Here is a 13322-nt window from a genome sequence, read left to right as displayed (position 1 = left end):
TGGTGACAGGAGGTGGTACCCCCAAGGGAGTGGGGTATCCACAGGTGAGGGAGAAGGGCTGCCCTTCTGGAGAAAAAGGACACAGAACGTGTGTGGTAGAGTTATCCTGAGTAACAGGGGGCATGGACTCCTGTTTATCTTATGCACCAGGAGGATGAAGAAGGATTGTGGCTTTGTTCTCCCTGGACTTCACAGACACTTTGTGGTGACGGGTTTTTATAAGGTTTATGCTATGCTGTGGTCAGTATCAGAGGCCAGTTCCCTGCGAAAACAACTGAACCAAAGGAATGAATGGAAAGAAAACGAGGCAAGAAGGTAAGGTGTGTCTAGTAAATACTTGCCCTGGAGTTTGGAATTGAAGGTGGAAAATGCTCTTTGATTAGCCTCACGGTGCTTTCCAGCCCTGCCAGGGAATGGCTTCTGGCTGAGATTGTCAGAGGGGGAGGACACAGCTCTGATGGGCACCTGTGGTCTTTTTTCTGTGTGTGCCATTACTTACCAATTGAGACAAACTCCTGAGGGTCTCATTAGTTTCTCTGGAACCCAGACTCAGGGATATGACTCAATTTTAGACTCCTCCAAATAACAGATATTAACAATAGTAATGAACATACATTAGCATTTATTGTGCGCACAATGCAAATTTTAATTTTCATCGCAACCCTGTGAGATTAGCGATATTTTTATCCCTATGTTCCCATTTTGAAAGAGTGAGTCTTAGTTAAGTCATTTTACTCAAAATGTATAAGGCCAGGAAATAGTAAAGCCCAAACTCTCACACAGTTGACATAAAACACATGGATCTGATCACTCAATTTTCCCCAAATTATCTCATTTGGTTATAGTACATCCATCCGCTTCCAGCCTGATGTGGGCTTAGGAGCAATGTGCCTGTCCCACACTCCCCATAGGAGAGACTAGCCACTTGATACAAGTCGCACAGTCCCCAGGCTTCCTGGGGCTGTCCTGGCTGCCTGCTGCAGTCTCCCAACTGAATATTCTTTTCATCAGCTCAGTTTGACAAATATTGACAAAAGCCTGTGATTTGCCAGGCCTGGTCCTAGATGCCGTGGGTAAAAAGAAAAATGAGATACAGTATTTGCTCACAGAGGTACCATCGAGCAGGGGCGGAGACAATTTTACTACACAAAGTGGAGGCAGGCAGAAGGCTGTGGGGGTCCAAGGAGGGCGCTGAGCTAATATGGGGATTCAGGGAGGCGTTCTGAAGGAGGTGATCCCTGAAATGATTCTTCAAGCTTGAGTGAGCTTTAGTCAGAAAAGAAAAAAGGAAAGTGGGAAGGGCATTCGAGTCAAAGAGAACAGCCTGAACAAAAAGGTCACGGAGACACAAAAGAGCCCCCGTGTGCATGGGATGTGCATGGGATTACAGGGAATTCAGTGTGAGGCAGGGGGGTCAGCAGATGAGGCTGGACAGTGGGGAGACACGATTCATGGCAGGTCTTCTACGCCCGGCTGAGAAGATGGGATTTGATCTCAAGGGCAGAGAAAAGCCAATGATGGGATTTGAAACAGGAAATGACATGGTCTGATTTATATTTCAGAAAAACCAATTTCGCTAAAGACTCAGGACAGCTATAAGGAGGACAAGACTGGAAAAGAAGATCAGTTAGAAACCTATTGCACACAGAGAAGATGCAGATAAGGAGGCCCAGGGTGTATTCCTCATGGGACAACTCTCTGCCCCCATGTCACATTCCTCTCCCTTAGCCAAACGGATGCCCTGAGTCCGTGACCTCTTGTCTCTTTCCTAGATTATTTTCCTAACGCCCCCAGGGCCATCTGCAAGGTGTCTGTGTCCTCAGCAGTGGCTCCTGACATCTTTTAATATCACTGGCAAATTTAATTAAAGTCACTGTTCCTCTGCTCTTCCAGATCATTAATAAAACAGTGCCACCAGGCCAGACTGAGAAATTCTCCCTACTGCTACGCCCTCCACTTTCTCCAATGGGAACACTGCTCCAGGCCTGTCACCAGCCTGAGTAGAGTCGTCCTTCTCTGCTTCTAAATCTGGGGCCCTGCACAGGCGTCACAGCCGATTTACATTAAAGTTTTAGGTGCAGCAGCCAGGCTGTCCTGGCTCTGACACGTCAGCCGCTCTAAGCACACTGCAGCGCCTTACTCACTGAGACACAACTAAGAAGAAAGTTCTTGCTTCCTGCTTTCAGATCCAAGAGGGTGGTAGGAAGTAGGGGTCTAGAGAAGGTCAAGGACAGCCAACATTCTGTATTTACCAAAAGCCTCTTGATTCAAATCCAGTTTTTAAGAAATGGCTTTTTGCTCATTTAGGGACCAAACACGATGCTAGCGATTGGGGGTACCACCATGAATGAGCTACACCTCATCCTCAACCTTATTCAGTAAAGCTTATCTTCTGATGAGGGATGAAGACAAACCAGTAATCACAGGAACTATCCATTACAATTACGTTCTGAGAAGTAATTAATACCTTTTTCTTGTTCTTCTCTAAGTACTCAAGCTGGTGGCTCTAGAACTTGTTCAGACCATGTGGGTGAGTGGCTCTAATGCAGGAGGGCTTCATAAGGTGGAGAATCTTACGGTACGTGAAGTGATAGTACACTGTTCCTGATTCTCTGATTACATGCATCTGACATATTTTTGCCTCCCCTAAGATGAAGCCTCATAAACAGACCAGGGCACCAGCAGGCTCAGTCTCTCATGCTTCACATGAACTAAAGACTTAAAAATAAATAAATAAATAAATAAATAAGGATGACAACGTCAATGATCACATGTATTCATGGAGTCCCTGCTCTATGGCCAGCACTGCAGTAGGCACTGTTGTACATGCCTCCTGCGGTCAGAGTGAGACAGGTATTGTTATCTGTTCTAGAAATGAGGAGACTGGGGCTCAAAGACTGACAGTTCACCTGAGGTCTACCAACTGAGCAAGCGGCATAGCTGGGCTGTGAAACTTGGTATGTCAAATGTCAAAGTTTGCTTCTAAATCCCACGGGATGAAAGGGATGGTGGATGATTAGGGTAGGAACCTAGGGCCCCAGAAAGCTCTCTCTCTTCTAGGAAGGCTTCCTTGACAATGTCCCCTCCTCTACTTTCAGAACTAGTCATTTCCTCCTTTGAGTTTCTCTCAGACTCTGACCACCACAGAAGTACTTGTCACAAAATCATGGGTTTATCTGTTTAAAAGTTCATCTTCCTCATTCTTCCAGAAGACTCCAAAAGGGATTTCAACTCATTGTAGGGAAGAATTTTTTTTTTTTTTTTTTTTTTGGTAACAATGACTAGTCACACTCACTGAAACCCTATTGATAAGGTTAAGAGGTTGAACTTGAACTCTGATCTCCTTTCTCCCTCAAAACTTCTATGATTCAAAGATGCTCTAAAGCCTGCCAGACTTGTAGAAGCCAGAGGATTTTGACCTCTGCAAGGCCTTGACTCATCTGGGGTATCATAAACACTGAGTGGGTGAAGACCTAGGAAGAGGAAGAGAGGAGGCTTTTCACAGCTTAAGTTCTGTTTTTTTTCTGCCAATGGGTCTATATCTTAGTCATCCCCCAACTTATGGAACTAAAACCATAGAGGGGGCTGTATATCAGAAAAAATATAGTCATCTGAATTCTACTTTAGATCTAAGATTTGGGATCTCTGGGAGTGAAGCTAGACATTTATAGTGTTTTTGTTTGTTTGTTTTTTGATACTGGAGCTTGAACCCAGGGGACCTTCACCACTGTGCTACATCTCCAGCCCTTTTTGTTTATTTATTGCCGAGGCTGACCTTGAACTTGGGCTCCTCTTGCCTCAGCTCCCTCGTCACAGGGATTATAGGCATGTGCCACCATTCCCAGCTAGATATTAATGTTTTTAAAAGTTCCTTAGTTGATTCTAAGATATAACTAGGGTTGAGAATCCTGGGCAAAGATTGGACAAGGAGCGCAGCATGTCATCTGCATTTTAGGGATTCCAACCTTAGGAACTTTTTCCGGACTGAGAGAAGGACTTTTGGAGAACTATGAGTTGATGCACAAGCAAGGTCTTCCTGTTTACTAGACAAAAGCCCCGCCTCCTGGACTCTTGCTTACTTCATACCATGCGAAATATAGTGGCATCGGTTCTTTCACCCACAAAAGCAGGTTTTCCCTTTGTCGCTCCCTAAATTTGCTGATTGCTTGGCTTACACATCTACTGAAGAAACATAAAAGACATAGAGTTCTCTTATCTTCATAGGAAAGTGATGCTACTCATCCATTTTCAGCAAGATATGTTTCTAGTTATTTTCCCTTTCAGTGATGTCAACTTAGGTCAACTTCTCCACATTTTCTTAGGGCCTCTTTGCTCACTCGCTCATTCATTCATACATGCATGCATTTGTTTAAAACTCAGCTTTGTGTCACATGATGACTTTCCCTGAATTATCATGAGACAGTTACTCTGATTTGTTCCAAACTCATTTTTTTTTTGGCCCACATGCTCAAAAAAGCATAAGTTCCAAGAGAGTTGGAATTTTTATCTGGTATTTCTGTATTTCCAGTGCCTAAATCAGTGTCTGGCATATAGTAGAGGCTCAGTATATATTTATTGAATGAATGTGCAAAAATAGAAGGGATAATATCCAGTGATTTCTCCCACCGTTGGCAGTGTTCAAGCGGAGTTTGGAGAACCATCTGTCAGGGATGCTGTGAGCAGGTTTTTTGAATTTGAGTAATAAGAACAAAATATAATCCGCCCTGAAGAACATACATTTCACTGGGGAACAATGACAGAAAACTGAATAATTAGGACAAAACAAGTATTAGATTTGGAAGCATATGCAATGTCCCAAGAGAGCTCCAGGAAAGAAGGTTTAGCACAGCCTGAGATCATGAGGACCAGCTCCACGAACCAGGTAATCCTGGATCTGAGACTTGAAGAATGAACGGGACTTCACAGAATGCAGCCAGTGAATCCTGAACAAAAGCAAAAGGAGGCCTATTCCAGAGGATGTGGAAGCCTGAACCAGCAGCATGTGTTTAGAGAAGGACAAGTGATGTGGCCAGAGGGCACCTGACAGGAGCTGCAGAAATGGGTGAGGAATTGTTGGTAAAAGGCCTTGTATACCCGACCAAGGAATTTTGGGCGATCTCAGAGGGAATAGGGAGCAATACAGCTGAACGTTTTTAATCACAGGAGGAACAAGGTCAATGCTTCTTCTTTTGGGAAAGGCAAACCACAATGAGGACAGTGTGCAAACTGGACGGATGGACAAAAGCAGGGCAAACTAGAGTGTAGAAAGACCTGGTTCAGACTTGCTCTGGGGTGAGAGGTGGGAAGAACTCAGAAAGTGAGAGCAGGGCTGCTGGGGAAGATGGGAAGCTCAGAGCTACCCAAAGTAAAAACAATGTAATCTGAAGATCAATGCACACCAAAGATGAAAATGAAGGTGAAATGAAGAGGCCTAGCAAGCACCAAAACACATCGGGCACTTTCTCTATCCCATGGGCCCTGGAAAGTTCCTCCTGATTCGGAGATGCGAAGGCTCGAATAAACAGGTGTGGGAGAAATCAACCCCAAACCATGCAACTTACACACCTGCTTAGCTTTAGGACTTTCCTAAACTGTGAGCTAAATAAGACCAATGAGAGTTCTGTGCTCTCTAGGAGGTGAGGCAGGAAGTCCCCAGATTCGTCTGAGGTACCGGAGTGCTTCTGTCTGGTTCAGGTGGTGGCCATTTGTTGTTTCAATAACCCAGACCGTAATAAGCTCTGGAGATACACTGGCAAGGCAGGTCTATGTCCGTACCCTGGATGAACACAGAAGAGTTCACCAGATCAGTATTTAAATGTGAGCTGAAGGTTTGGGGGACTTAATCACACTGTCCGAGAACATCAAGAAGTGGTAGAGTGGAACATCTTCTGTCTCAAATGGGAATGTAGTTTCACGCAGAAGGAAAGGAACCCTTGGAGCACATCAGCTAGAAAAATTAAAAACTATCTTCAAAATATCCAGAGTGTTGATGCTAACTCAAAACCTAGAGTGGCCACAAGAAAGCCTTATTCTGTTTCATAGATTCATGGAGAAAAAATATTTGTTCAGCGTTTACTATGTGCCCACCAGAGCTGTAAATTCATTGAAGGTGAACTTTAAAAAAAAAAAAGTGTCACACTCTGTTCTAGCTACTGGAGTTTCAGTATTATTTCTCTCACCTGAACTACTGCAATAGCTAACAATTCTGCCCCATCTCTTCTAATCTACATCCCCCACCCATCCACAAAACATCCAGAAATATCTTTTTAAAATATAAACCAGATAGTTCATGCCATTATTTGTGTATTCTCTCTTCCTGAAGCTCCTCCCTCCCCTGGCTGATTTCACTTCTAACTTCTCACTTGATGACTTTATGTCCTACCACTTTGGTATTTTTGTACCCAGGGGTGTTTAACCACTGAGCCACATCCCCAGCCATTTTATATTTTATTTAGAGACAGGGTCTCACTAAGTTGCTTAGGACCTCACTAAGTTGTTGAGGTTGGCTTTGAACTCGTGATCCTCCTGCCTCAGCCTCCCCCAGCTGCTGGGATTACAGGCATGTGCCACCATGCCTGGCTGTCCTACCACTTAGTTTTGCCATCCACAATCCTGTCAGCTAAGATAAAGTTCTCTGAAGTTTCTAGAAGAGGCTGAACTTGAGCTTGCCTTAGAGCCTTTGCATTTATTAGTTCCTTTGCTTGAAATAGCCTTACTCTAAATATCCACATAAGTCACTTTTTAATTTCATTCAGGTCTCAACTGCCACCTTTTATGAGAAGCTTTTATACCATCTGTCTTATCTAAAGGTGACCCCCTTTGTCATACCACTTTTCATTTTCTTTATGTGCTATGAAAAATCATTTTTTGCTTGTTGAAGTCATCATTGCTCTTGTTTATTTGTTTGCTGGTTTACCAAGGAAAATAAATCCCACCCTAGCGGAAACTTGCTCTTTCTGTTCACCACAGGATTCTCAGGGCCTTGACTAAAACCTGGCAGAATGAGTGCACAATAGGTATTTGCTGAACAAATGAATGAATTATAATTCTTCAAGATTAAGTGATTTTGGAAAGAGGCATATGTGTGGGGAGACTTCAAACTTCCCAGCAAGCATTAGGGTAGAGAAGTACACAGTTATAGTTAAAGATCTCAGAGAGCAGGTAATTTTATTCATTCAGAAGAACCAACATATGCACATGGTGTTGGAGCAAAAGTCGTGAGTCTGTTTGTCAACAGTTCTTTCCTCTACCCTGCCTTCATCAGCACCTGCCTTCTCCTCCAGTGTACACCACAGTGATAATCAGCATTTACACTGCATCAACAGAGATTAAGCACTATGATGCACCAAGAGTTTACAAAAGTCTCCTTGTACACCTGATCTCACTGAGTCCTTCTTATAAGGATGATCATTCAGATACAGGTCATACAGATCATCTTGTGAAGATGATCGTACAAATAAATTGAGGCTCTGTTAATCACCAAGGGTTTTGATGCCAGTATGGAGCCAGAACCAAACTCTGACTGCCAGAGGCCTCCTTCCACCAGGGCTGCAGACATGTATTGGATCAGGAAGGACCAAGAGAAAATAACCTCGGCAATTAAACAGACCACAGGACTGAGATCAGAGAAGTGAGAAGACCCAGGCAGCCTGAGGCAGCCATCATTCTTGCCTTTTATTGCCTGAACAATCATATGGACTCTATTTTTTGAGGTTGCTCATAGAGAGAGGGCTAACATCCTTGTGCCCTGTTGCTAAGCCACTGAGTGAAGCTGGTAATCAGCCTCCTGTATGTCCATTCTCCCCAGACCATTCTCCAGAAGCCTGATTTATTTATTTTTTAATATTTATTTTTTAGTTGTAACTGGACACAATATCTTTATTTTATTTATTTATTTTTATGTGGTGCTGAGGATCCAACCCAGGGCCTCACACGTGTTAGGCAAGTGCTCTACCGCTGAGCCACAATCCCAGCCCCAAAGCTTGATTTATTTTAATACCATTTAATTTATCTTATTTTTTTAAATGTTGAAATACAAAATTAAATCATTTCATTGTTTGAATGAAGAACAAATGGAGTCTGGCAAGTAGTCAAAGTCATCTCTAACAGACGTGGCTGGAGGATTCTCTCGTACAATCAACTCGAGGGGTGCTCTAGACACCCCTTTCACAAGAAGAGCTAGGAGTGGATTCTCAGACTCCCTGCTGATCAGCTTCAATCTTTGCAGCTGTGCTCAGTCCCCAATACCTCAGGATTCCCCTTGAAGCTAATTTCCCTATTAGTTCCTTCTGAGGGGCTGAAAGGCGAAGGCTCAAGATGGTTCTTCCTATCTCACTAGGGAGGGATTCCGGTGATGTGGTCCAGGATGGGCAGAGTGGTTGAACTAGATCAATGGTTTGCATGAGACAAGATGGCTGGAGCATGGGCCCAGTGGAGGGTGGGGTGATCCTGGCTGGGGACTACACACTGGTACCAATCTAGGGCATCAGAGCACACTCAACCCAGCTCAGGGGGACTAAAAGCCCAAACATCCAGATAGCCAAGTTGACTGGCAGCTGACCTTTGACTTGACCAGCATGAAAGCAGACACACTAGGGGCTTCAAGTTAAAGCCCGAAAGATTTATAGCACTTAAGGTATTCTTAGCAGGAGGCAATCTATATGCTGTGAAATAGAACTCACAGAATACAAAGCTGTCAGGTCAGGGAGGAGCTTATCAGTCAACACATCGAATCCAAACTCTTTTAATGGACAAGGAATCCAAGACCCAGAGGATAGAGACAGCTCTTTTCTGTGGTTGTCAGAAGCAATAACAACTAGAACCTAACCTTCTTACCACCAGCTCCATGCTTCTCCTGTTATGACACGTTGGCTGTTCCTGGCTTGATTTGTTACTCCATTGCTTGCTTCTTTTATGCTAAATTGCAGGGATCCCCTTCCTTGACCTTGTTTCACCTGCCTCGAGAGCAAGGTGGTTTGTTCACTCCTTCACTTTTCATTGAACATCTACTGTGTTTCAGGCCGCATGGGACAGGGAGGGGGAGAGAGAAGTGCCGACCCAGGAGGGGGAGGCAAGCCACCGGCAGAAAAGCCAGAACATAACCCCTACATTTCACTCCCTCCAGGGAGAGCAATCACTTTCTACGGCAACTGCCTGTTCACTGGTTGGTTATCCCTGCTGGAATCTATGTGTATGAGGAAAGGGGCCATTCTATTTTACTTGCCTCTGCACCTCACTAACACAAGCTGGCAGGTAGGTGGCTGTTGAATATTCCTTAAATAAATGGCTGGCTGAATAAATAAATGAAAGCTTTCTCTTTTGGAGTCCAGTGTATTTCGAATCTCACCAAATATTGAAAACAACCAGACTTGAGTGAAAAAGTTTTTCCTCTCTTCTAATGGTTTGAAGAGAAGTCAAGATGTGTGACACATTCTTCAAATCCAGATTGTGGGCAATCACTGGATGGATCATGCAGGCCAGGGCACAAGGCCTTCAATGAGTGCTCATGGTCAATACCAATAATTGTGTTCAGAGACTACATAAGGAATTGCCTTACAAAAGAGCAGACTGGGGCCAGGGCAAATGCTTTGGGGTCCCAGCCTATGGAGGGGCACAGGAGAAAGGGACTTTTTTTGACAGGATCAGTTTGATTCCATATGACTCCCTTTTCTGACCAGGAGGATGTGGAGAGCAGTACAAAGTGGAGATCAGAGGAGCAGGAGCAGAGAGAGGAAGCTGTAACTTGTCCTTCGAGTTTTATTAATTCAACCAATGTTTACTGAGTGTCTACTGTATGCCAGGCACAGAGGTAGGCCCTGGGGATATAATGTGAAAAAATACCAGCCATCTTTCCTGTCCTCGTGGAGCTTATTGTCTAGAGCTGTGCCCAGCATTACTCAATCATAAACAAATTTAATGTGCATCTTTAAATTACTTCAAAGTCATAGGTTATGGGTGTATGAAATAAGGGAACCTGGCCTAGTCAGAGAAGGTATGGAAGGCTTCCTTGGAGAAGTGGCTGAGAGCTGGAGGGTGTGTAGGAGCACATTAGGGGTGTTGGGAGAACTTAAGTAAGCATTCCAGGTAGAGGAAACTGAATGGCCTTCCCATCTCCATCAAGTTAAAGAAAGACCACTGCGACCAAATCCAGTTCTATAGGTTCTTTCTGCTTCTTCTCAACCAAATATCCATACTTATTTAAAGAAAAAGACTAGGGAGTGGACTGTGTTAAAACTAACTACTATGGAAACTGTAGATCGGGATGAAGGATTGGGCTGAGGAGCCCACGTCTGGTCACCACAAGCTCTGACCATCAACCATCCTCATTTGGAAAACTGCAAGGAGTGAAGGGCCAGCTTCCTCTCAAAGTTGGATGCAGTTGGGGAAGCCAGCAAAAGAAAGGGCCGGCTGGAGGCCAAGCGCCCATACACAGTGAACTGATCACCCTATTTCAGGAAGAGCATGGCGCAGCAGCTATATTTGAAAACCCGAGGTAAACAAGAGCTGAGCTCAAGTGGACGGGGCACAACAGCTGTGGAAGATTAATCACAGGCGGCTGCAAGTCACCAGGTCGCTGGAGGCCCCGAGGCTTCCCTTTTGGTGCCCGCACCAGAAGGCCGGATGTGTTCCTATCACGTACCCACACCCTCCCCCGCTTCAGGGCTTTCTTGACCACCCAGGAGCTGAGCACCTGGCTCCCAGCTGCAGCCTGCGTTTCTGATAAATTGCACTCAATTTCAGTCTTTCTGCCTGGGAAACCTTAGCACCACGTTCAGGGGTTTGTGTTTTAATCGCCAAAAGAGAAAGGGGAAAAAAAGAGAGACAGAGAGAGACAGGGAAAGGGGTAAAGGAGGCGGGCAGAAGCGAGCGGGTAAATTTATGGCACTGCATTAAAGGCGTTTGTTTTATTTAACCCCCCTCCCTCCACGGTTAAAAATAAAGCACAATAAATACAGACGAAAAACTGCGTTTTTCCTGAAGCAAATAGCTTTCATCATCTCCCCCAAAGGCTTGGGTCCTCAGGGCAGGTCAGCCAGGGTCTGCAGGAGCAGCGCTAACCTCTAAATGAGGGCCTGTGGCTGTGTGTGTGTGTGAGAGAGAGAGAGAGAGGGGGGGGGAGGGAGAGAATGGGGAGGGGGCTTAGTTATTATATACTTCGCTTCTCTCCACACAGCCCGGATCGCCCAGACCACCCCAGTCTGGACAGTCCAGGACTGGAGAACCCCTCCTTGTCGCCCGCCCCTTTGGCGGCTGTGGGAGGGTGAGCTGGGGCTGCAGTTCCCGACCCGCGGCGGTGGAGTCCCGAGGTTGGGATGCGCGCGTGCGTGCCTGTGTGCACGCGGGCGCGCGCCGAGTGAATAATGCACTCTCCTCCTAGCCCCCAAATCCGGTGGGCATTCATCCCCAAGAGCCCAACACGCCCTGGCACAAGCGATACACACATGCACACATGCATACAGCATGCAACATAGCGATTTCCCCAATGAGCTGAGCACCCGCCACTACCCAGCAAGCCCACGACTGGACTGTGCATACATTCCCAGGCATTTCTCCCAGCACCCCTGTAGACACTCACTATGACAGACCTCCCTCTCCAACACCGCATACACGACATATACTTTCCAGGGCACCCCCCCCCACACACACACACACCATCCACACACACAGACTTCTACTGGCAGCAAACCCACAAGAAGGCAATACCTATGAATGATCATAAGAAATAACTTAATTACCATAATTATTCACGGCCACGGACCTTCTTGGGGCATCCCAAGCCTCCCAGCCTCGGTCTCCCCTGCCTCGGTCGCCCGCTGAGGGGGAAGGGCAGGAGGCTCACCCCATTACTCACCGTTTCCTCTCGGCCTCTAGAGCCAAGTGGGCAAGCGAAGAGGGTAAGGAAGATGCGCGATGCCCCCGCCACCGGGCTCCTTACCGGCCGCAGCGGCTCATCGCCCCCGCGGGCTGCCCGCCGGCCGCAGCCGCGTCCGGGGCATGTCAGTCCGCCGCCACCTCAGTCGCCCGCCCGCAGGGGCTCGTGGACTCGCAGCTGTCAGGGAGCTGCGGGGCAGCGCATCTGGAGCGCGAGGACTGGGAGGGAGCGGGGCTGAGGCCAGGGCGAGGGGACAGAGGAGGGGGCGCTCCACGCCGAACCGAGCAACCAGGAAAACCCCGACGCGGAGCACGGGTCGCCCAGCGCGGGAGAGGCCCGGAGTCCCGGCCGCCACCGGCGGGGGATCCCTGCCGGGAGGGGCTGCAAAGCAAGCAGCCCGGCGCGCCCTGGCGGCTCCGAGGGACCCGGCTCAGGCTCTCAGTCGCGTCGCCCGGGCTTTCCCGGGACTGGGAGCGCGCCGGCTTTCCGACTCTCACGCCGTCACCGCGGGAGACGTCTCGGCCTCGCTGAGCGCAGAGGGGACGAGCGGAGGGGCTGGTTTCTGGGCGAGCCGAGAGCTTTGCCCATTAAGCTGCCGCAAGAAGCCAAATCAAAAAGCCAATCTCCAAGCCTCCAAAGCGAACGTCACCCTATCAGCTGGGAGAGAGAGCCGCACCGAATGACAAGCCGCGCATATTCAGCCTGGTGCGCAGAAGGGAGACTTTCAGATCACTTCCCGGCCAGAATTGGGGACATCAAGCCTGCACCTCGCGTCTAGAGAGCCCCGGAATACCAAACGCAGACGGAACCCCTACCCCTCCCACCCATCCAACCATTGGAGCCTGGCGTCCAGCGCCTCTGGACCGGCGGCGCTTCCAAGATATCGGCGCGTCCTGACCTGGATTCCCGGGAGTTGGGAGCTCCAGGCAGCAGGCGGGCGCGCGACTCTGGCTTTCCCCTTGTCCTCAGGAGACGCCGCCTGCAATTCCGAAATTAAGTCTCCACCGAACACATCTGTGGTTTTTAAATATAGCAGGGGACGATTACCCAGGCAGGGTCCACCCAGGCCTAGGGGAGGAGTTGAGGGGGACGGAGGTTAGCAGTGGAGGGAAAATAAAACTCTTTTCTCCCCCGTTTTTTTCTTCTCTTGTTGGTGCAGAACTCAGCCTGTCATTTTCTCAACCCAAGTCAAACAACAGCTTGTGAGAGACGCTTGAGTGAGCGCTGGTATGTTGGCTTTTGGCTTTTTTTTTTTTTTTTTTTTTTAAGGCTAAAAATAAGAGGGGGCTGCCTCCCAAATTGCGGCTTGCTTTGGGCCTGGAGACTGGAGGAGAGATGCTTCTTTGATGCAGCCTCAGAAGTAAGGTTTGGGGCTTGGCTAGGGCGAAGTGTACACACATAGCCTTAAATCAGATGCCTGTAATTTCTGCTATATTTGTCAGGCGTGGTC

The 13322-nt window shown here is 47.3% G+C and overlaps 1 protein-coding gene across 7 annotated transcripts in view; it reads right to left on the bottom strand.

Moving 5' to 3' along the window:
- The window catches only part of Slc8a3 (solute carrier family 8 member A3), a 134620-nt gene extending 121515 nt beyond the window's left edge, over positions 1-13105 (bottom strand). For 2 of the 7 annotated variants that reach the window (XM_046461690.2, XM_046461697.2), the window contains exon 1: positions 11852-12501. The gene's annotated coding sequence lies outside the window, so the exon portion shown is untranslated. Of the gene's footprint in view, positions 1-11851; positions 12503-12770 lie in introns of those variants that run through there. The other 5 variants (XM_046461691.2, XM_046461693.2, XM_046461694.2 and 2 more) reach the window with 5 other exon arrangements.
- Positions 13106-13322: the final 217 nt, after the last annotated feature.

This window comes from Marmota monax, unplaced genomic scaffold, assembly GCF_021218885.2.
Source record: "Marmota monax isolate L192 unplaced genomic scaffold, Marmota_monax_Labrador192_F-V1.1 WCK01_AAM20220418_F8-fsc00001, whole genome shotgun sequence".
Taxonomy (NCBI): domain Eukaryota; kingdom Metazoa; phylum Chordata; class Mammalia; order Rodentia; family Sciuridae; genus Marmota; species Marmota monax.
The sequence above is the reverse complement of the archived record's forward strand: the minus strand, read 5'-3'. Positions and strand labels throughout refer to the sequence as shown.